The sequence below is a fragment of the Castor canadensis genome, chromosome 2, assembly GCF_047511655.1.
Source record: "Castor canadensis chromosome 2, mCasCan1.hap1v2, whole genome shotgun sequence".
Lineage (NCBI taxonomy): Eukaryota > Metazoa > Chordata > Mammalia > Rodentia > Castoridae > Castor > Castor canadensis.
Window position 1 is genome coordinate 172,832,534 of NC_133387.1, and position 22,004 is coordinate 172,854,537.

The following is a 22,004-nucleotide window of genomic DNA, read 5'->3' on the forward strand; positions in this document are numbered from 1 at the left end:
GTTCTTATTCCTGGGGTTTGTATTTCAGCTGGACACACAGAGTGGTGTCACCTCCTGGGAGCTTTTAAAACTCTGGAGTTATTAAGTGTCCTGCTGAGCCTGAATGACTTAATTCTTCCCCACTTCTTCTCTCACCCAGACTGGGAGAAGCTGGAAGTGCAAGCTCTGAGAGAGGACTGAAGGCCTGAAGCTGACCCAGGCCAGCAGCACACTGCATTCACTGGCTTTCCCCATACCATGATGCCCAGCAGTGCTAAGCTCCAGGGACAGAACCAAAGCCACATTCAGCAGACACAGGTGGATTTTTATCTTGATAAATCTGAAATGCCAATGTGCTGACTAAGACTGAAAATCTTTAAAGTAATTGTCATAGTATATTTCTTTATCAAACTTTTAATAGTTCTGTCATTGTTTAACTATGATAGTAGCACATTTTATTATTATTATTATTATTATTTTGGTGTTACTTGGGTTTGAACTCAAGGCTTCACATTTTTAAGGCAGGTACTCTACTGCTTGAGCCATGCCTCCAGCCCTTTTTTGCTCTGGTTGTTTTGGAGATAGGATCTTGATTTTGTCCAGTCCAACCTGGACTGTGATCCTCCTGATCTCAGCCTCTTGCATATCTTGGGATGATAGGTATGTGTCACCTCATCCAGTTATTGGTTGAGAAGGGGTCTTGCAAACTCCCTTTCCAAGCTGGCCTCAAACTGTCAAGGAAAAGTCTCAATGAGCTGCATGGGTGCACAATCTGGCACTTTGCCCAAGTATAGTTTAAGATGGGAGGTCTGCGATCTAAGCAGGAATAAGATGCCAGAGAAGGGTTCCTCTGAACTTCTTCATTTTCTTACTGGTGTTTTCACTGGTGCTGTGGTGGGGATTTATTTTAAGAAAAGTCATACATAGATAGCAGAAGTCCCTGTAGTTTTGTTATCTCCAGACCCCAAAGGCCATCCCTTGTCTACTGGCTAAGTAAGCAAACACTCTAAGAATCAATATGGGCTAAGGAAACTGAATGTGACTTAGATTCAGATTCACAGACCTGGGTCTGCTTGGATAAGAATTGTATGCTGTTCTGCAGAGAAAAGCTGAGTATAATTACATTTGGTGATCCAAAGCTGGAACTCTGGAAAGAGGAGAGAGGCTAGCTGTGTGTTTATAGTACTAGGACAGAAATGGGAATGGCTGGGGTGTGCTGGATCACCCAGAGCCCTGTACCTTGCTGTACAAACACAAATTTCTCTTGCCTGACTGCTTTCAGTCTTCTCAGAGTGGGGAGTAATGTTTGTTGGTGTTTGGGCATTTCCCATGTCCACAACTGTACTGAAATGTCTCTGGTGTAAGCGGGCATTCAACTGGGGGTTTTCAGCCTCACCTATTGGAAGCAGCTTGAATAGTCAATGACTTCTTCAGTAGAACCAAATGGCTCAGCAACTAAGAAAAGATTGACAAATAGGACTACATGAAATTAAAGAGCTGTACAACAAATGGTCAAAACTGAAGAGGCTGCCCACAGAATGGGAAAAAAATCTTTGTCAGCTATACATCTGACAAAAGAGTAATTACCAGAATATATAAGGAACTCAAAGACTACCTTTCTCCCCCCAAAAAAAACAACGATCCAATGAAGAAATGGACAAATGAACTGAATAGAGCTTTTTCAATGGAAGAATTCCAAATGTCCAAACCACACATGATGAAATGCTCAACATCCTGACCACAAAGGAAATGCACATCAAAACCACATTAACACTCCACCTCATTCTTGTTAGAATGGCTACCATCAAAACACAAACAAGCTGGGAGCCAGTGGCACAAGCTGGAGCCCATGGCTCACACCTGTAATCCTAGCTACTCAGGAGACACAGAGATCAGAAGGATCCCATTTGAAGCCAGCCTTGGCAAGTAGTCCATGATACCCTATCTACAAAAAAAAAAATCACAAAAAAGGACTGGTGGAATGGGTTAAGGTGTAGGTTCTGAGTTCAAACCCCAGAACTAAAAAAAACAGACCACAGCAACAACAAATGTGGATGTGTGGAAAAATGAATCATACACTGTTGAGGGGAATGTGAATTAGTATAACCACTATAGAAAAGAATATGGAGGCTCCTCAAAAAACTAAAAATAAAACTGCCATATGATTCAGCAATTCCACTTCTAGGGAATTCCTAGGAATTCCCTGAAGGAATGTAAAGGCACCTGCACACCCATGTTTATGGTAGCATTATTCACAATCCAAGCTATGCAAATAGCCAATATGCTCCCCTACTGATGAATGGATTACAAAAACATGGTACTTATATACAATGGAACTTTATTCAGTCACAAAGAAGAATGAAATTTTGTCCTTTGTAGGAAAATGGATGGGACTGGAGAACATCATCTTAAGTGAAGTTAGCCAGGCTCAGAAGACCAAAAGCAGCATGTTTTCTCTCCTATGTTGAATATAGACCTAATACAAATACAGTAATATTATGAAAAATAGGTCACACTAAGAGGAGGTCACATACAAGAGGGGGAGTTAAGAAGGTGAATATGGTTGATGTAGTCTCTACACAAGAATGAATATAGAATTTTAAATCTGTTGAAACCACTAAAGTAGAGAGAAGAAAATTAGAAGTGATGAACCAATTCAGTTATAATACATATATTCATGGAAATGTCACAAGGAAATTCCCTGTGTACATATCTTAAATAAACAAAAATGTCATTTTTTTCCATTTACAAAATTAGAGAACAGGAGGATAGAATAGGCCTTGCCTCTGGGGGTGGGGGGGTAGTACCAGTGGAAGAGCAGAGGTGGGGAAAGGGTTTGGGAGGGTGAATATGGTGCAAATACTCTGTACACTGTATGAAAATGGAGAAATAATATCTGTTGAAACTTTTCCAGGAAATGGTGGGGAGAGGGAGATGAAAGAGAATGGTGGAGAGGATGAATTCCAGTATGATATATATGATATATTGTAAGAACTTTGTAAATGTCACAATGTGTCCCCAGTACAGTAATAAAAAAAAAGGAATGTGCTGAAATAGAAATTAAAGGCAGAAAAAACCTAATCAATGTAATTAGAGCTAAAAATTTCACAACTCTAGGGAAAGAGATGGGCATCCTATTATAGAGGCATTTAGGATCCCAAATAGTCATGACCAGAAAAGGACCTCTCCACATCACATTGTAATAAAAATTCAAGAGTGCAGGAAAAGAAAGAATATTGAAAGTTGCAAGAGACAAGGGCCAAGACATTTACAAAGGAAACTCATCAGAATTACTTCAGACTTCTCAGCAGAAATCCTAAAAGTCAGGAAAGCATGGGATGATTTATTTAAAGCCCCTAGAGCTAAAAACTGCCAACCAAGGTTACATCATCCAACAAAGTTATTCTTTAAATCAATGAAAAAATGAAGACCTGCAAGAATAAACACAGTGATAGCATTCCTGTACATATTCCCAACAGGAACAGATCAAATTGGGGCAGATCTCCCTTTTACCAGGCAAACCAGTGCAGAGGTGCCCCTTCAAACACTATCTTCCAAAGATATTTACAACTAACAGGGTATTTACAACATGGAGGAGATTTTATTGCTGTAGAGATGGCTTAGGTGGTGCTGGTGGTTAGTTTAAAAAAAAGTCCAGAATGGGTATCTGTTTGTTTAAGAGAAGGGAGTCCCATTACAGGTTTTTTTTCTGGTTGCTAGCCTGCCTCAGTTGTACAGATACCCAGGTTTAAATGTTCAAGGTGGGTTAGAGAAGCATAAGGAGCCCTTAGAGAGGGACAGGAAGAACATGGTGTTATGGAGATTTCCAGGCTTGTCTCCCTAATGCAACATTCCCAAAGTCTTTGAAGCTTCAAGAAATCTCAAAGAACACAACCATGACCTATCATCTAGAAGTAACCCTACAATTAAAAGGGAATATCTGGTCTCCAAAACTCTGAGAAGCTATTCTAGGGATAGATGGGAAAGTCACCTGGGTGCTCCTAACACCAGGAGGAGAAAGCATGAGAACTGAGTAACCTGTGGATGTCAGCCAGAGCTGTGACACTCACTGATGGTGATGGTTCCCTCCCAGGAGGACTAATGGAGGTTTTCTTGTTACCATTTTTTAAGTGCAGCAAACAGGTTCTTAGCTGGGCAAAGAAGAGGAAAGCAGATTTATTGGTTGGAAATGTCTTCCCTGACCCTCAGGAAATAATTTTTTTCCAGAACGGATAGTGAATTTTTGAGTAGAAGGCATACTTTTCACTTTTCAGAAAACATTTTTCCAATTTTAACTTTTCTATGTACAAAAGTAACCCAAATGAATGCAATAGTAAAAGAACACTACTTCTGCATCAGAGATTCTGTAATTTTTGTTGGAAAAAAATTATCTCTTTAGGAGAGAGAAAAATAACTAGAAATTTGTTGACAAAATCGAGGTGTTGGCAAAGTTACCAAAGTAGAATATTGCACAAATATATATGTATAACATATGGAATCCTGTTTAAGATTGTCAGTCACTTCCAACATAGTATTTTCTTCTTGTAGGTAGGAACTCTGTTAGCACTCATCAACTGTCCCCATATTCTGCTAATATATTTCCATACATGTGGAAAGACATAGTGATCATATTTATATATTTAAATTTTGCTAAAATTATTTATTTTAGAGACCACACTGTTACAAATGTTTGGCAAATCACTTAGATCAAAAGGTCAGGCACACAAAATACTGAGAATATCAAGAGATACTGATCAAATGTATTTATTCCCTATAATAAAATAAACAAGTTTTGCCTGAAAACATGTTCCATATACCTAAAGTATAATAATCCATAAGAAAGCTTTGAACAGTTTTAAGAAATGTTTAGAGGTGATACAAGCTACTTTGAGTGGTGAAATCTGGAGCACTCCAGAGCAATGCTGTCCCCAACATGTCTAATTCCAGGAATCCATCCCTACCCTTGCAAGATTTATTTCATAAGTCAAGTATTCACAGTAATCTCATGATTTGGGAACACTAATTTGTGTCTGTGGACTGATTCTTTACCACATCTCCAGAAAATACAAGTTTTTGATAATATAAAATACTCCTTTTCATATAAAAAATCTTTTTTTCAGGAAGCTATTTAGGGCAGTTTTGACATCCTTATTCCTCAGGCTGTAGATCAGGGGGTTCAGCATGGGCACGACAATGGTATAAAACACAGAGGACACTTTCCCTTGGTCCTTGGAGCTGACTGATGATGGATGCAGGTACCTGAATGCAAGAGATCCAAAGAAGACAGCAACTGCTGAGATGTGGGAGCTGCAGGTACTGAAGGCTTTGGACCTGCCCTCAGTCTAGCGAATGTGGAGGATGCTGACAATGATGAAGATGTAAGAGCCAAGGATGGTCAGGGTTGGTACAAAGATATTAAAAGCACTTAAACATAGAACTACTACCTCATTGATAAAAATATTAGAACAGGAGAGTTCTAATAGTGGAAAAAGATCACAGAAATACTGGTTTATGCTATCAATGTTACAAAAAAGCACTCTTAGCATGCAGACTGTGTGAGCTGTGGCACCAGTCAGGCCCATTACATATACCCTAATGACCATCCAGGGACAGACCTGATAGGACATGGTCACATTGTATAGCAAGGGGTTACAGATGGCAACATAGCGGTCGTAGGCCATTGCAGTCAACATGTGGCATTCTGATATAACAAAGACAAGGAAGAAGTAGAGTTGAGTCATGCATTCAGGGTAGGAGATGATGTTTTTCTTCTTCACAAAGCTAACCAGTATTTTTGGGGTAATTCCAGTGGAATGGCAGAGGTCAATGAAGGACAGATTGGTATAGAAAAAGTACATGGGGGTGTGCAGGTGGGAACTAAGCAGGATCAAGGTTATCATGCCCAGGTTCCCCACCACTGTTAGCGCATAGATTCCTAGGAAGAGAAGGAAGAGGGGCAGCTGGAGCTCTTCTTTATCTGTTAGCCCAGTAAGAATAAACTCAGTCACTATGGAATGATTTCCTTCTGCCATCTTCTTTGAGGAATTCTATGTAGGAAGAGAAAAAAAATATTGAAGTAGAAACTTATTGTCCCACAACACACGAGGTGTCACACAGAATTATAATCTTTAAAGACACTACCTCTAGTTCTCTGACACCTCTTTATGTAGGCTTGCAGTCATAGACCCTGGAATTCCAATAAATACAGGACACGTGAATAAATACGAGATAGAACTATCCCTATTCGTATTCTATGCTATAACGGTAGTTATTAGTACCCAGTTCTTGATCATCAAAAAAAATTGACAACTTTGTTCAGTCTGCAAGAAGTTTTTTTGCTTTATTTGTATTCTTCCTAACTCTTTAACAGAGAAGTATTTCTATGTTAAAATAACAGCATCCACAAAACTACAACCAGTGCAACTTTTAACAGTGAAAGACTTAAAGACTTTCCCTATTTTGTTCATAGGTTAAACTATACACTTCCTGTATTTTATTCAACAGTATACTATAGATTCTACTTAGGGCAACCAGCCAAGAAAATTAAGTTGGAAATCAAGCAATAAAACTCTCTCTACTTGTATGTAATATAATCTCGTATGTAGAAAATTCTAAGAAATCTGTAACAAAGAACTGTTAGACCTAATTTAAAAATTCAGGAAGGTTGTAGAAACAAGATCAATAAGTAAACTCAACAATTAATTATAAAATCCATTTGCACCATCATAATAAAGTACTCAGGAAGAATTAAACAAAAATATAAGACAGCATTCTTAAAATTATAAAACAAGACTATAGTGAAATGACACTTCATATCCATCAGGAAGGTTGTAAGGAAAAAAGACAGATAGATGTGAAGGAATGGAACATTTATGCATTACTGATATGATTGTAAAATGATACAGACTGTTCAGAAAAATAGTTTGTTCATTTTCAAAATATACAACAAAAGTTCTCATATGATCCAGTGATTTCCATGCTTGGTGCATGCTTCCAAGAATTGAAAACATACATGAACACACAAACTTACACATGGCTATTTAAAGCAGTGCTGATTATAATAGCCAAAGAGTAGAAGACACCCAAATGTCCATCCTATTATAAGTGGACAAGTAAGGTGTAGTGTATCTAAAAATGGAGCATTATCATACAATAAACAGAAGTGAAGAACTGAGATATGATGCATCCCAAATGAACCTGAAAGATGCTAAGTGAAGGAAACCAACAATAAAAGTCTACACAGGAAGTGTCTAGAATAGGAGAATTCAGAAAGATAAAAAAACAAGTTAGTATCTTCCAGGCACTGTGGGAAGGATGTAACTGCTAATGAGAATGGGACTTTAGTTGGGATGGTGATGAAAATATTTTACAACTGAACTTGTTGGATAACTACAATTTCCTAAAATTCTGAATAATTAACTTAAAATGTAAATTTTATAATACATCATCTACATTACAATAAATGTGATATAAAATTAAAACCACAATACAATAATATTGATACCATGTTGATCAGGCAAAACATTCTATGCAACTTATTATTTTGTCATCCTTCTGGAAGGCTTTCCCATTTAGATAATGACAGATCTATATGTTTATGGCAAATATGCTTATTAGGATTTCTCAAACAATGTGGCATTTCACTTTCCCACAAACAAAAAAGTACTATATTTACTCAATGCTTTTGCTATTATAATTTTTGTTTCTCCCTATTACATAAGCTAGAAAAAATATAGGCCTTTCTAAATATTCACTGTTTAGGAGTTATTCACACAAAGAAAACACAATTTAAAACGAATCCTCTATGTCTTTTATCAGAAGAAAAATTAACATGCACAAAAAAGTAAACATAATTAAGGAGGACAAAAATCACAGAATAGCTGAAGAGACTGTCAGAAAATTTCCAGCAGACAGTGAGATACCTGAGCCCTTTTTTTCTTTCACTCTCTTTTGGCCATCTCCTATGGAGGACAACCATCCCCAATTTTGGGCAAATTCTTTACTTTCCTAAAAGAGCTTAAGAATGTCTAGAGGTTGATATAGTTAACTCAAGATCAAGCCAAATTGCTGATTTTGTAATGCAAGAACTGATAGCTTACTAGGTATACTTATAGAAGCCATTTTATGTTTTTAAAAATTCTCCTGATTTTACCTCTGTTAAAGAAACTGAGGTTCCACATTGCTATGGTTTGAATGTGTCTGCAATGTTCATGTGTTAGAAACTTAATTCATAATGCATCAGTGTTGAAAGGTGGGACCTTTATGGAGAGACTAAGTCATGAGGCAAATGGATTAATGTTGTCATTAGTGGGTTAGTTATCACAAGTTTAGGTTCCTAAAATAAGGATGAGTTCAGCCTCTTCTGCACTCTTTCAAGTATGTGTGATATTTTGTCCTTCACCCTTCCATCATAGCATGGCTCAGTAAGAAAGCCCTTACCAGGTGTTTCTCTGACTTTGGACATCCCAGCTTCTAGATCCTTAAATAAACTTCTTGTCTTTATAATATTACCTGATCTGTGGAATTGTGCTACAGTAGTACAAAATGGACTACGATACATATCTTTCTATATTTCTGACTGTTGCAATTGTTTTTTCTGTTCATTACTTCTCAGAGGTTGCCCCAGTAAATAATAGGTACCATCACAGAAGCTCCATTGTTCCTGCCCAATCTTTGTAGCTTTAACTGCAGGTGTGGGACTCTGACTCATTATGTGTGTCCAGCCTCCCCTGAAGTATGACTCTGACACATGTTCTTAATTCTACTGCTTTCTGATCTGCTTTGCTATCACATCCTGTATGTTTGCATGCATTTGACCTTGGTGGAGAATTCCCATATTACCTGTCCTTCATTAGTTGCTTTTGTTTCCCTTTGCTGCATCTTAGACAGGAATGAATCATTAATGACAAAATGGTTTAAGAGAGTAAGTTTTGTTTCTTGAAACAACAGTTTTATTGGAGAAGTATTGATATAGAATGAACTGCACATATTCAGTGTGTGAAATTTGATCAGTTTGGACATACCCAGACATTCATGAGACCACACCACAATCAAAGTAATAGATATGTCTAAATCTCCCTAGTTTCCTTGTGTCTTTTTGTTGTTCTTGTTTGTTTGCTTTTTTGGGTGTGTATGTATGGTCAATATACTTAATATGAGATCTACTTTCTTAAACTTAGGTGCACAATACCATATTGTTGACTATAGCCACTTTATTATATAGAACATCTTTACAATGTATTCATCTAATATATCTGTACTCATTGAACAACTACTCTGTTTCTTCTACCTTCTAGTCCTGATAATCATTACTATACTGTTACTGTATTGTATAACAATCATAGTATAAGTAAATAATAAACTTTACTGTTATTGATATTTTATAGAAGTAGGATCATGTGGTATCTGTCCTTTGTCACTTGCTTATTTCACGTAGCATAGTGTCCTCCAGATTAACCCATGTTATTTCAAATGGCAACATTCCTTTGGAGAAGAAAGTAATTGTGTTCTTTCAAAAGTAGTGATGACTCAGAACCCTCATTAGATTGCTAAAATATACCCAGACTCTTTGTTTCATTTGATCTTTACTAGATCAATAGAGTAAATGAATGGGGCAGTCCTCAGTTATATTGATAACGTCTTAGCTAAACCTCTTGTATCATATTATGCACATGACATACCTATGTAATGTATCTGAAAACAGAGAACAATGTGTCTTTGTTATGTGAACATGGCGAATTCCTAAAGACAAGTTACAAAATGAGAAATCTAGACTTATTCCATAGGACTTTACATTTTACCTTGTGTTGAAAAAAAGCATTCTATCAATAACTGAAAAATATTGTTAATGTATAGAAAATAATGAATACTTGTGTGATGATAGTGACTCAAGAATATTTTTGTGCTGTGAATGTGGGCTGATTATAAAATAAACTTCCTGTGTGTGTCCAGGATAGAAATAAATGATATAGAATCTTTGCTTTTCAGATTGCTACAACCTAGCAGAGGCAAGAAAGGCAGACTAGACAATGGTATACACATCATGATTGGGTGGGTCCTACAGGACACAGTTTTATCCTACTAATGAGTTCCATAAAGGCTTTTAAAGAGAAAGCAGAGTCTGGATGAATGAGAGAAATAAGCAAAGTCTGCCTGCACACTATTCAAACTTTAAGAATCAGTGACATAACATTTTTCCATGTTCAAAATGTGAATGCAAAAAGAAACATCAAAACAGACCAGTAATTTCAAAGGACTCATTATAAGAGTATCTAAAATGAAGGAAGTGATAAGCATACAAGATAAATTGTATGGGTGAATTATGCTTAATTTGGGGGCTACGTTTTATGATGGTGGGTTATAAATTGTAATTATTCAAGAAAATTGAAGATTTATGTAAAAGTAATTTACACCTAGTATCTACATGACTAGTGGAACCAGTCAAGATTAGACTTGCTTTCTATTATCTCAAAGGGCAGAAGTACAACTAATGAAATATGTGTTGCCTGAACTTCAAAATTCCTCTATTTTGAAACATGCCTGGAAAAAATAGATGTTGAAAGAATGCAAAGATAATTTTCTGTTTTCTGATGTGTAACAGCAAACTATAAATAATCACTTCCGAGTAACTTTAGGAAATTTCTATTATGTGTGGTGATTAGAAGTCATGAAGGTCCTCCAGCATTCTGAGGTTGAAAGGTTCTAGGACAAATAGAGTTCAGCTACTCACATTTCTTTACCTGGAAGCTTCAGTCCTGGTTATATGTGAGCTACAGACCAATTGCCCCCTGAGTGAAACAACTGTTGATGTTGATGGCAACAGTTCAAATAAGAACTCCTGAGCTCTTTCACCTAGGAGATCAGAATTCAGGTCTCAAGTTCTGAGAAGGTCACATACACATTATCTAACAAATGCTACAATTGTCCTCATAGCTTCCCAAGGCACATACCAAAATGACGTTATGCTTATGTCAGGTTTTGATACATGAGTGGCATTACAAAAATATATAGAAGGAAGTTCCCTAAAAATTTCATTTCACCAAGGGTTAACTGTTGGGGTGTGAGAGCAAATAAGTTTTATTTTTACCCTTTTTCTGACACTCTCATTAGCTCCCTTGTGTATAATATTCTCTTGTTTTGGAAGAGTAGTAATCATTAGGCTTAAGGATAGAAATTAAAACCTACCAGATAAGGTCCTAGGAGGTCTTTATGACAATAATTTCCCATCTGAAAATAATCTTTGAAACATTTGAAGCCATGATTTCAATTTTATTCTGTTTACTTTAGTCTTGAAAAAATAGCCAATTATTTGTAATTATTGCACAAAATTGTTTCTTATGTATCTTTATTATTTTCGTTTTATTTTTGAATTATCATACATTAAAATTATGAGGGCATTTCTTTGTTAGAATTCTATGCATTGAACAAGTTCACCCCTCCATTATATTTCCTTTCCTCCTCTCCCTCTTTTTCAACAGAGTTTGGTGGGTTTAATTATTCTGTCTTTCTATGCATATGTATACCATCTTTATTATTTTCAACACACTTTATATTACAACCTCAGAGAAGGGGTTATGAATGAAAATCCTGACCTAATTAACTTTGGAAATAGAAGAGATTTCAGGATTTTTGATCAAAAGAACTGTGTGATCATTGTACTGTAGTTGATAAAGTTGATAGAGTTGTTTCCCATAAAGTTACAGGCTAAAAATTCTGAATCAACTGCAATCATATACTAGGAATTAACAAATAAATAAATGAGCAATAGATAATGACAATCATGTTTTCTGAAATGGAAGATTACATATAAGAAATGGAAGATTCCATTATGAATCATATGGTACTGAATGAGAGTAGGAGACATTAATATGAACCAATTTGCACTTATTTTATTTCACACTTATATAAATGCACAATACAAGTAACAAGAGCTGCTTGTAGAAATAGCTAATATTAAGTTTGGACAAGGAAGCTACAAGATATGTGTATCATATTTTAGTGCCAGAAAAAAAGGAAATCTTACAACAAAATGGTGGGAGAATTTCAAAGGGGTCCAAGTATCAAATAAAAGGACTTTCAATATCAAATTTGTTCCAACAAACTAAGTAAAAAGATAAATACACTAGTATGAAAATTTAACTCAAAATACAAAATGAATATATTGCCACTCATTTCAATAAGTGATAAACAAAGGAGAGGTAGCAGACAAATATACAACACAAAATAATTCCAAATTTACTTAGTTACTCCCTCAAATAAGTGGACTACAATCACCCACCCCTGAAGTGTGGGTTGCAGATAATGACCTGTGACACAATGTGACGTGAACTGTACCTTACTTCTCTGGTCTCCTTTCAAACAACATAACCTCAACCTAATCATGATTAAATAGACCAGCCAGATCTAGCTATAAACTATTAAGCACTATATGTTGTAAAACAGTAAGCACTATCCTCAAATTTATTACAGCACACACGGGAAAAACTGAGACATTGTGACAGTCTAGAGGAGCCTAAGATGCTGAGAACCATCTGCAATCCTATATGGAATTCTCAAGGAAAAAAATGACAACAGGTAAAAACTAAGAAAATCTAAATAAGGTATGAGCTTAGGAGTAATAATGTGCCACTATTGGCTCTTTACTTGCGACAAGTGTATCATTGTAATGTTGCCAAGAGGGAAAACAGGCTGCCAGTTTTTTTTTTTATGGGAAACTTCTGTAATAATCTTGCAAAAAATTTTTAACCATTAAAAACTATTCTTAAATTAAAAATGAATATCAAAAAGTCCTGCCTGCTTTCTCAAAAAAAGAAAAAAAATTCCTTAAAAATTTTCATGCAATTTCCTTGCCCTTTACATCTCTATCTATCATCTATCTATCTACCTACCTATAATCTACTCTTTTTATATGTCGGAATCTAGTTTATTTTCTAATATGAACTACTATGGCAGGTCTTCCATCTTTTGATTTCAAGTTTTTGCCTCTGAACAGTGTGTGAAAGTCAGACTACTTCCTCAAGAATTACAGGAAGATAGTCTCAGTTCAAGGGTTGAGGCTGGGATCAGTTCCCTGTTCCCAGAATGACTGTGAGACTCTTTATGCAGACATTACTTTATTAGAATCAGCTTGTAATTATAATGCAAGATATTCACTTCCAATACATGTAAAAAGTACAAATGATTATATTTCATGAAATACAAATGAAAATAATTACTAGCTCTGTTGTAGGAGTCAGGTTCTTTCAGACTATTTCATTTGTTGAAATACCCATGGCAGACTGAGTATGGGAAATCCTTAAGTAATTCTTTCACTTTATACTCCTCTACCCACAAATCATATTATCATAATCATTAACACTCAGTAAAATAATTGGTATTAAACAATTAAAATGAGAGATTTGTGTTGAAGGAAGTTGTAAGACATACTTCATGACATCATGGAGACCAGATAGAAGACTGCAATAAAACAGTTCAGAAAAGGAGAAACAATGCAAAGCATTGCGCAAATGAGTCAGAATTCAAGTGGCTGTCCATACGGCATTCACTGTGTGCTTTAGAATCAGAGAAGGCTGTATGGATGAGGTTAACATCAACTAACAATAGAAATAGTACTTGCAGATGAGTGGAGTGAGATGTTTATAAATAGGACATGGAATGAGCAGTGTGTATTGGGATAGTGGACTTGTTTTAAAAAGAATGAAGCATTTTCCCCAGGAGATGAAGTTATTAGGTAGGGCTTTGAGTTGGATGAAATGATATTATCCTTTGAAAGCCATGTGGAGTTGTTTAGACATAAGGTTTATTAACTCATTCTGTTTTTTCAGCTTTATTGAGGTGTAATGGGTAAACAAAACTGTAAATAGTTTACGTATACAATTTGATAAATTTAGACCTGCGCATACAGGTTGATTTCACCACTCTCTACGTGTAAGCATATCCATCACCTCCAGATGGTTCACTTTGGTTCTTCTGTTTTATTTTTTATTTTTTTTTATGTGTGTGTGTTATTAGAACACTTAATCTTAGAGTACTCTCTTAAGTTTGCAAGTGCACCACACTATATTCTTCACTTTAGGAATCATTAAAGTATTTGTTATTTTGCCACTGAATTATTTCATTGAGCATAATGTCTTCTAAGTCCATCTCATTAAAAATGGTAGGATTTTTCAATTTCCCAAACTGAACAAAATTCCATCACTCACACACACACACCTACACACACACATTCAGTTTCTTTATTCACTTCTCTGATGCTGGTTACTTCCATTTTTTCCCATTGAGAATAATACCGAATAATACCGAATGAACATGAGTGCAGTTATTTCTTTGAGAAATAACTTCAATTTTCAATTGAAATTGAATTCAATTTCTTGAATATATAATCATGAGTATCTTTCCTAAATCATATAGTTATTTAGTAAGTATATAGTAAGTCCTTATGAAATACCAAACAACAAGCTAGGTATTGTTTGTGAGTTCTTCATTAAGGAGAAATAACTCTTGAGTTTTTATTAGTCATAGGCCCTATAGACTTTAATTTTCTCAGGGAATATTTTCAAATTAGGAAAGCAGTATTTACAGTGAGTGTGAATTATTCTCATTGTCTATCATTATATATCAATTAATTCCATTCTGTTTTTGAAAGCAAAAGACACATCTGTTTGTGTAAGTGCATTCATTGATGTCCATGCAATGACAAAACAACTAACAAAACATTTCTCAGAATCAATCCCTCATTAAGCCACAACCAACTGCCACCTTGGGTTTTTTGGCTGTCCTTCTATTAAAGCCTGTGCACATGTATGGGCTGTTCAGGTACTTATTTCTTCCCACTTAATATGTATTTTCATATATTATCTAATTTTGAGGAGTCATTATGAAGATATGGTATGAATTGTTCATCTTGTTTCACAGATGAGAAATATAAAACTGATTGTATGTTAGGAATTTTTTTTTCTACAATGTACTTTGAGTGAGAATCTGTGGAAGGCTGCATTTTTAATTAACAAGTTAAATTTGAATTCAATAGCTATAAGTCATCCTTACTTCTTATCTCCCATTGGGTGGTTTTTGTTAATTTGTGACTTTCAAAAAATTGTTCTTTCCTCATATATGTTATCACAAATTTAGGCCTGCTTTCTGAGGATGATAGTCTAATGCCAGATGTGCTCTGGAAACATTTGCCATATTATTTGGAAGTGTCCTGTGCTGGACCGATTTGTTCAGTGTGGGAACCTAGGCAAGTGACCTCATGGTTCAGTTATCAGAACTTTGATACAGTTCTTTGGATTGGATCTATGCTTGCACAGAATGGAGACAAGACCAGAGGTTCATATAAAACTTTATGAGATTGCTTCTTTTCAAAATGCGCATACTCTCAGAGAACTACATTTGTATTTATCATTTGTAACCAGAATAAAGTTAGAAAATAGTAGAAAAAAAGGAAGAGAAGGAAAGGGAGTAATGAATAAAGGAAGGAAAGAAGAAAGAAACCAAACAAAGAGAAACATTCTATATAGATTCTAAAAAATGTTGAACACATGAAAACAGAAGAAAGGTAGTTATCATGCATTGAGAAATGGGGAAAGGAAGATCAAAGGGTACAAAATTGCAATTACACAAGATGAATACATCTTCCCCAAATTTACTGTACAGCACAGGACTACACTTAATACACAAGTAGTTTTCCAAAAGAAAGAGCTCAGGTCTTTTTATCGTACAGACAAAGGAAAGTAATTGCAAAGAGATTGATAAGTTAATTTGCTGACTGTAATAATCATCTCATCATTTGTATCACAAAATCATGGTTGAGATGGGGCCTTTGGAAATTTTTGCCTGGGCTGGCCTCAACCAAAATCCTTCCCACTTCTGCCTCTGAAGTAGCTAGGATTACAGGCTTCAGCCACCATGCCTGGTAAAACTAAAATTTTAAACAAATATAATTGATATATTAAGAGTGGAAATAAAGTGAAATCACCTAAAATGCTTTAAAGCAGAGAAGGGAAAAGTGAAATGGAAAAAAGCCAAATAAAGAAATGCAATAAACATAAAGTAGTGAGCATAGTATTAATATAATTATATAAATAACTAACATGAATGTTATAAATAAATGATCTAAAAGACAGAGCTTGTTATAGTGCATAAAAAAGATACAGTAAATGTGTACCAGAAACCTTCTTTAAAGACTTAACATAATAAAAATACATTATGCTAACACTAATTACAGAAATCTGGAGGAGCAATGTTAATTTCAGACAAAGCCAACTCCTGAACAAAGAAAACCCTAAGATATAGAGATGAGCATTATCTACTAAGAGGAAGACACATAATCCTAAATGAGCATGTATCTAACAAAGGAAGAGAATACATGGAGTTAGTTAATTACATGGGGATTTTCTTCTGGCCAGTGAGATTCTTAGAAAGCAGATGGACTATTCTGAAGAAGTAGTGGCTGAGTTGGAAGAGGAGCATCAGATGCTAAGCAACTCTTAGTGAGACTGTGTTGGAGTGGGGCAAGATAGGAGTAGAGTGCATGAAGTCTGTATAGATCTGTGCTCCCATGTTGGAGCCTCTGGATTCAATTTGAGTGGGAGAATCATGAGACAATGATAACTGTCATACTTTAAAGCAGCAAGGAATAAATTGCAGGGTGAAGGAAACTGAGATATAAGAATAGCTTCCCTCTGGGTATCCTGCCTGGCCTGTTATCAGTTCTTGAAAGCACAGACAGTTCTTTACATTTTCCTGAAACAAAAGGCACCAACCTTGAAAAGGGCTTAACAAATGTTGAAATCATGAACCCAAACTGCTGCATTATTGTAAGACATTTCATCATATAGATATCACAAGGAAAAAGTAAAACTTAAAAACTGTAGTTGGTTCCTCATTTTAAAGGAGAAGACAAGTGATAAATTGGCTTTTCTTCCTTCCTTCCTTCCTTCCTTCCTTCCTTCTTTCTTTCCTTCCTTTCCTCCTCCCTCCCTCCTGTTTTTCTTTTTCTTTCTTCCTGCCTTCTTTTCCTCCTTCACCCTCTCTTCTACCTTTCTTTCTTTCTTCTTTTTCTTTTCTCTCTCTTTCTCTCTCTCTCCTCTCTCTCTGTCTCATTCTCTCTCTCTCCCTCTCTCTCTCTCTCTCTCTCTCTCTTTCTCTCTCTCTCTCTCCTTTTTCTTTCATCCTGTACTAAGTCCCCATGAGCTACCCTAGTCTGGAAGCTGAAAGGTGATAAAAAGGGAGATGAAGAATAAATGCAGTTGTAAATTATCTGCCTAATAAATGTAAATTACAGTTTTCATGTGCAGATGGTAAGTCTTTAGTTTCATGGTCTTTATGAAGCTGTCTCTTCTGAAAGTACATAGGTAGGTGTTATTGAAATGGATGATAGAGTCAGAACTCTTCCCAATGGGATAGAAATTATGTATTGTTAGAGCACTGTTAAAGTATTGTGAAAGCTCTTGTTGTAAGTGTCCTTTCTGAGCTTGTTACTTTAACTGAGCTGAAATACTGGGGGCTTGGGAGTCTTAACTCCCTAAGTGACAACTGCTAAACCCTTTTCCAGGGCCCAGTTGCCTTGAGCAAAGAGTGCCAAGCAGGAAGCCAGGCTGCCCTCATGCAACACCCAAAACATGACCCTAATTCCAGAAGGTACTGCCCCATCAAGTAGCTTGTACCAGAATTCAGTCCAACAGAACACCTGTGATTGGTGCAAGCACAATCCTTCATTTGCATAACACACTGATCATGTTTGGTACAAACATAAGGGGACTTCTGTGATTGATGCAGATACCCTTCCCCTTTTGGCTATATACTCAGGCTGCTCAATTCATTTTGTGAACAGCTGGGAGTCATCTTCCTAATAAACACTTTCAAGTGATCTTGCCCACCTTTGCTGAGGAAATAATAATACAAAGAAAAAGAATAGAAGCAGCAATGGCACGGTGGAAGTGACTTTGATACCAGGACAGTAGTAAGGCCAGAAAACTTAGTGGTCCTTGTAAAACTGACCACAGCAGTGGGGGCAGGCAGTAGCTGGTAGCAGAGAATATATGTGGGCAAGGGGGGAAGTAAAACTGATGGCAGTTGGTCAGGATAAGCTGGTGGAGAGATACCACCTACTGCAGGAGCTGTAACAGTTAGGGCCCCAAGACCTGTGCCATCAACCCCCTAGCTGTCTGAGTCATTGGGCCTGAACCCTTAGCTCTGAACCCTGTGCTGCACCTTAGCTATAAGGGGCCTTGGGTATAAACCCTGAAGCCCAAACTCTTTAATACCACCCTAGCTATGAAGGACCTAGGTCTCAGTCCAGCTGCCCACTCTCATTCCATACACTGCCTGGAAATACCCACAAGGGCCTGGAATAACTAGAGGGGCTTCTCCTTGCCTATCCACAATTTCTATCTAGGAAAAGCAAAAGGAACCCAGCAAGCTAGTTTGTAACAGTATCTAGATGGCAGATTTGAATACAAGCTAACTTTGTGAAAATACTGAGCAGTTACTTCTATAGTATAATGTGTATGCAAGTTACCTGGGAACTTTTTAAAATATTGAATCCAATATACTAGTTCTTGTTATTGCCCCAAACTCAGCATTTCCAATGGGCATAAAGGTGATGTTATGACTTTATACCACAGGTCATTCTCAGCCATGGACAAACCGAGAAGAAACTTTTAGGAATTAGACTCTGATGCAGTCAGTTTGCAAAACAGCTTTAAGAAACTCAGGACTACACTATCCACTGACTTAGAGAATGATACTGAGTTCCTGCTTAGATTTTTTGAGTATTTAAGCTGATAGTAATAAATTCCTAGTTAAATGCCTCCGTTTTAAAAATGGTGACATTAAGATCCTAAGGGTTTAAATCATTTTCCATCATCATTTAACTACTTAAGTGCATTTTTAGGATTCTTACAGTAGTTTTCTGACCAGTGCCTATTGCTTGCTTTATATAAGAGTAAATCAGCCTGAACCCAAAGATATGGGGCCAGGACACAGAGTCAATGTGTGCACATCAGGAAAATTGGGACAGAAAACAAAGGATAATAAAACCAATGCAGGTTCAATGAGGCAGCCAGTGAAAGACCAGATACATCAAAATAAGTACTGAAATAGTCATTTTAATATTGATACAACATTGTGTTTAGGGAATAATACATCACTTAGGGTCATTTCCAATAAAATAAGGTGTGTTATTGATATGAGAAGCAAACATGGGGAAATCATTCTTCCACATGCAGTGACCAATACAAATTCAGGATCCAGGAAAGCTGTCATTAATCCTACTTTTTCTTTTATTATACTAGATCACACCATGACTTAAGAGTCCTATTGGTTCCAGCTAAGTGTAAGAATTTTATAATAGCCCTCTTACAAGGTGTTTAGTGATTAAGGAGAGACAGCTGTCTTCAAGAAGTACAACTTAAACCAAGTTGCTTTGGCAGTGGAAAGAAATGCATGTAGTTGAGGTTGACAAATTCCAATCAGAATTAATCAGAAAAGGTCTCAACATGCCAGCAATCAGAGTGGGTGTCTTGAGCCTCTCTCCTTGTGACTTGAGGGTTCATTCATCCTGATATTGTTTTTTGACTTTACTCAGTTTACTCCTTCACCTACAAATGGAAGACTTAAAAGCTTACTAATAGGATCTTGATAAGCATATAAAATCATAATGTGCAGATAATACAGATTATTCTCTAACTCAGGCATTCTGTAGCATCAAATCTGCCATGCTTTATTGGGAATATATGGGACCAGTTTTCTTGTCATCATTAGAAAAAATTGGAGGAACATTGCTGCATAGAAAAGCTTTGAACCCTTCCAACAAAGGGGACAAGTTTTGAGATTACCATCATTTGTAGAAGTTATGCATTGGAATGTTGATCACTTTGAAAGGGACCTGGAACAGAGAGGCAAGGTACTGCTGGAGTCTGTTACTTTTATGGCAAGAAACACACCTGACAGGTAAAAAAAAAATTACAGCAGAAGAGAAGGTGAAGGACAGGGCAATAGTCAAAAACAGGCTCTTCTTCTAGATGGTCTCCCCAGAAGAAAGATGGCAAGATCCACTGATGACTTCAGCAAGGTACTATCAGGTGTGTGGTGGCACCTGTGAGGAGGAGAGAAAAACCTGGAAGTGAGGAGGGGAGGGGGGAAGAGAGTGGGGGAGGGGAGAGGGGGGAAATGACCCAAACAATGTACGCACATGTGAATAAATGAATAAAAATAAACAAACAAATAAATAAATAAATAAATAAATTTTTTTTTTAAAAAAAAGAAAAAAGAATCATGGTTGAGAGACAGCATGTGTGAGAGAGGCTTTTCTGTCAGTGTCCCATTTGCCCTACCTAATCATCTTTCCTGAACTCCACTTTATTTTTCCTTTCTCTATTTTCTCTTCTTTCCCTGATTCTCCATTAATCTTCTCTGCCCCCAGAAACACTGAGCAGCACTGAGATAATAAACACCCAAGGAGTAAGAGCTCTAAGTTCCTGTCCTACTCTTAATCTGCTAAGTACTTACAGACAGAGAAAAACAAGCGCTACTTTGTGCCTGAAAATCTTACTCCCCGTCCATGCCTCCCCTCACACCCCCCAGTCACACTTTTCACTCCCATTCTGGCAAGGAAAAGATTAGATGGTATACTAGAAAATGTCTGAACCAGAAAAGAGTATGGAGTGACTATGAGGAAACTCTCCTGCTCTTTCTCTGCCAGGCCTGGGTCACAGCACCTGAGAGACAGCTGGTTCCTAAGAGGGAAGGAAAGGGTTGTGGAATTACACTCTTACCTTCATGGTCATGAAGCCAGGACACAGCCTTGCTTTCCAGAAGCTCCACTCACACTTCAACTCCTAAGCATTGGCACACAGCCAGAGCACAGCCAGGACTGTGGCCCAGCCTGAAGAATCCACACACTGTGTAACAGACAGACTTCCCTGACGCCCAGGATGGGGCAAGAAGCTCTCAAGAGCACACAAAGAGCTTCACTGCCTCCTCCTTTGCCATCCTCCAAACTACAAGAAGCTGGCATCTCCTGGTCTCTCTATCTCCATGTACTATTTGCAATGCATAATGCCAGGTCCTGAACCTCAGAGCGACAATTCATTGAGTGTTAGTGTAAAATGATCTTAAGTTTTAAAACCAGAGTAACTACCAGCTCAAAACTGAAAACCTCTAACACCCACAGACAAAGATTACCCAGCTGTGGTTAAAAAAAAAGAATACATTTGCATAGAGTTTTTTATATTTTATAAATTATTTTCAATTTTTTATTTACTTTAAACCCCAACCCTCAAACTCTTGGGATGAGTTAATACCGATCACCACAGTTTTTTAGAGACAGAAGTGTTTCATACAGAAATTAAATGAATTGCCCAAAGGTAGCCTTCTAGCAAATTACTGAGGTGGGAGAAAAGCCACATATTCTGACTGTAGTCCTATTACTCAAAAGAAAGTCTCACTATAGAGCTAAAAACTGTTGCTCATGAGTTTTCACCCTGTGCTCCCTAAATTTTCAGGTTTTTGTATCAGCACATCAAGTGAAATTCCCCTTTTATATGTTAACTTTTTGGTAAGAATGTGGTGCTGGGATTAAAACCTGGGCCTTAGGTGTGCTTGAAAGGCACTCTACCTCTGAACTACTCCCCAGCCCTGACGACTGTTTATGTTTTGAAAGAGCTATCATGTGTTCTCTCAATGATCTCATTTCAGGTCAAAATATCCAGTTTCTTCACTTGTTTTTCTCTTTGGTGTACTAGCATTTGAACTCAGGGCTTTGCACTTGCAAAGCAAGTACTCTACTGTTTGAACCATATCTCCATTTCATTTTGTTCTGGTTATTTTGGAGATGGGGTCTGGCCAGCTATTTGCCTAGGCTGACCTGAATGTAGTGAAACTGTTAGGTGGCTCCCATGAACATTTTGTCTATCCTAACTTCAATTAACTTCTCTTAAGTTCTGGAATAAATTCTTTGGTAGGGAAGAGAGCAATAATTGAGTTTTTATCAGGGGTTAAAAGCAGGTCATGCTATGGGGAGG

General features: G+C 36.8%; 1 pseudogene; it reads right to left on the minus strand.

Annotated features, from left to right (window-relative positions):
• Positions 1–5,075: 5,075 nt before the first annotated feature.
• LOC109678095 (olfactory receptor 8G50-like) lies at positions 5,076–6,011 on the minus strand (annotated as a pseudogene).
• Positions 6,012–22,004: the final 15,993 nt, after the last annotated feature.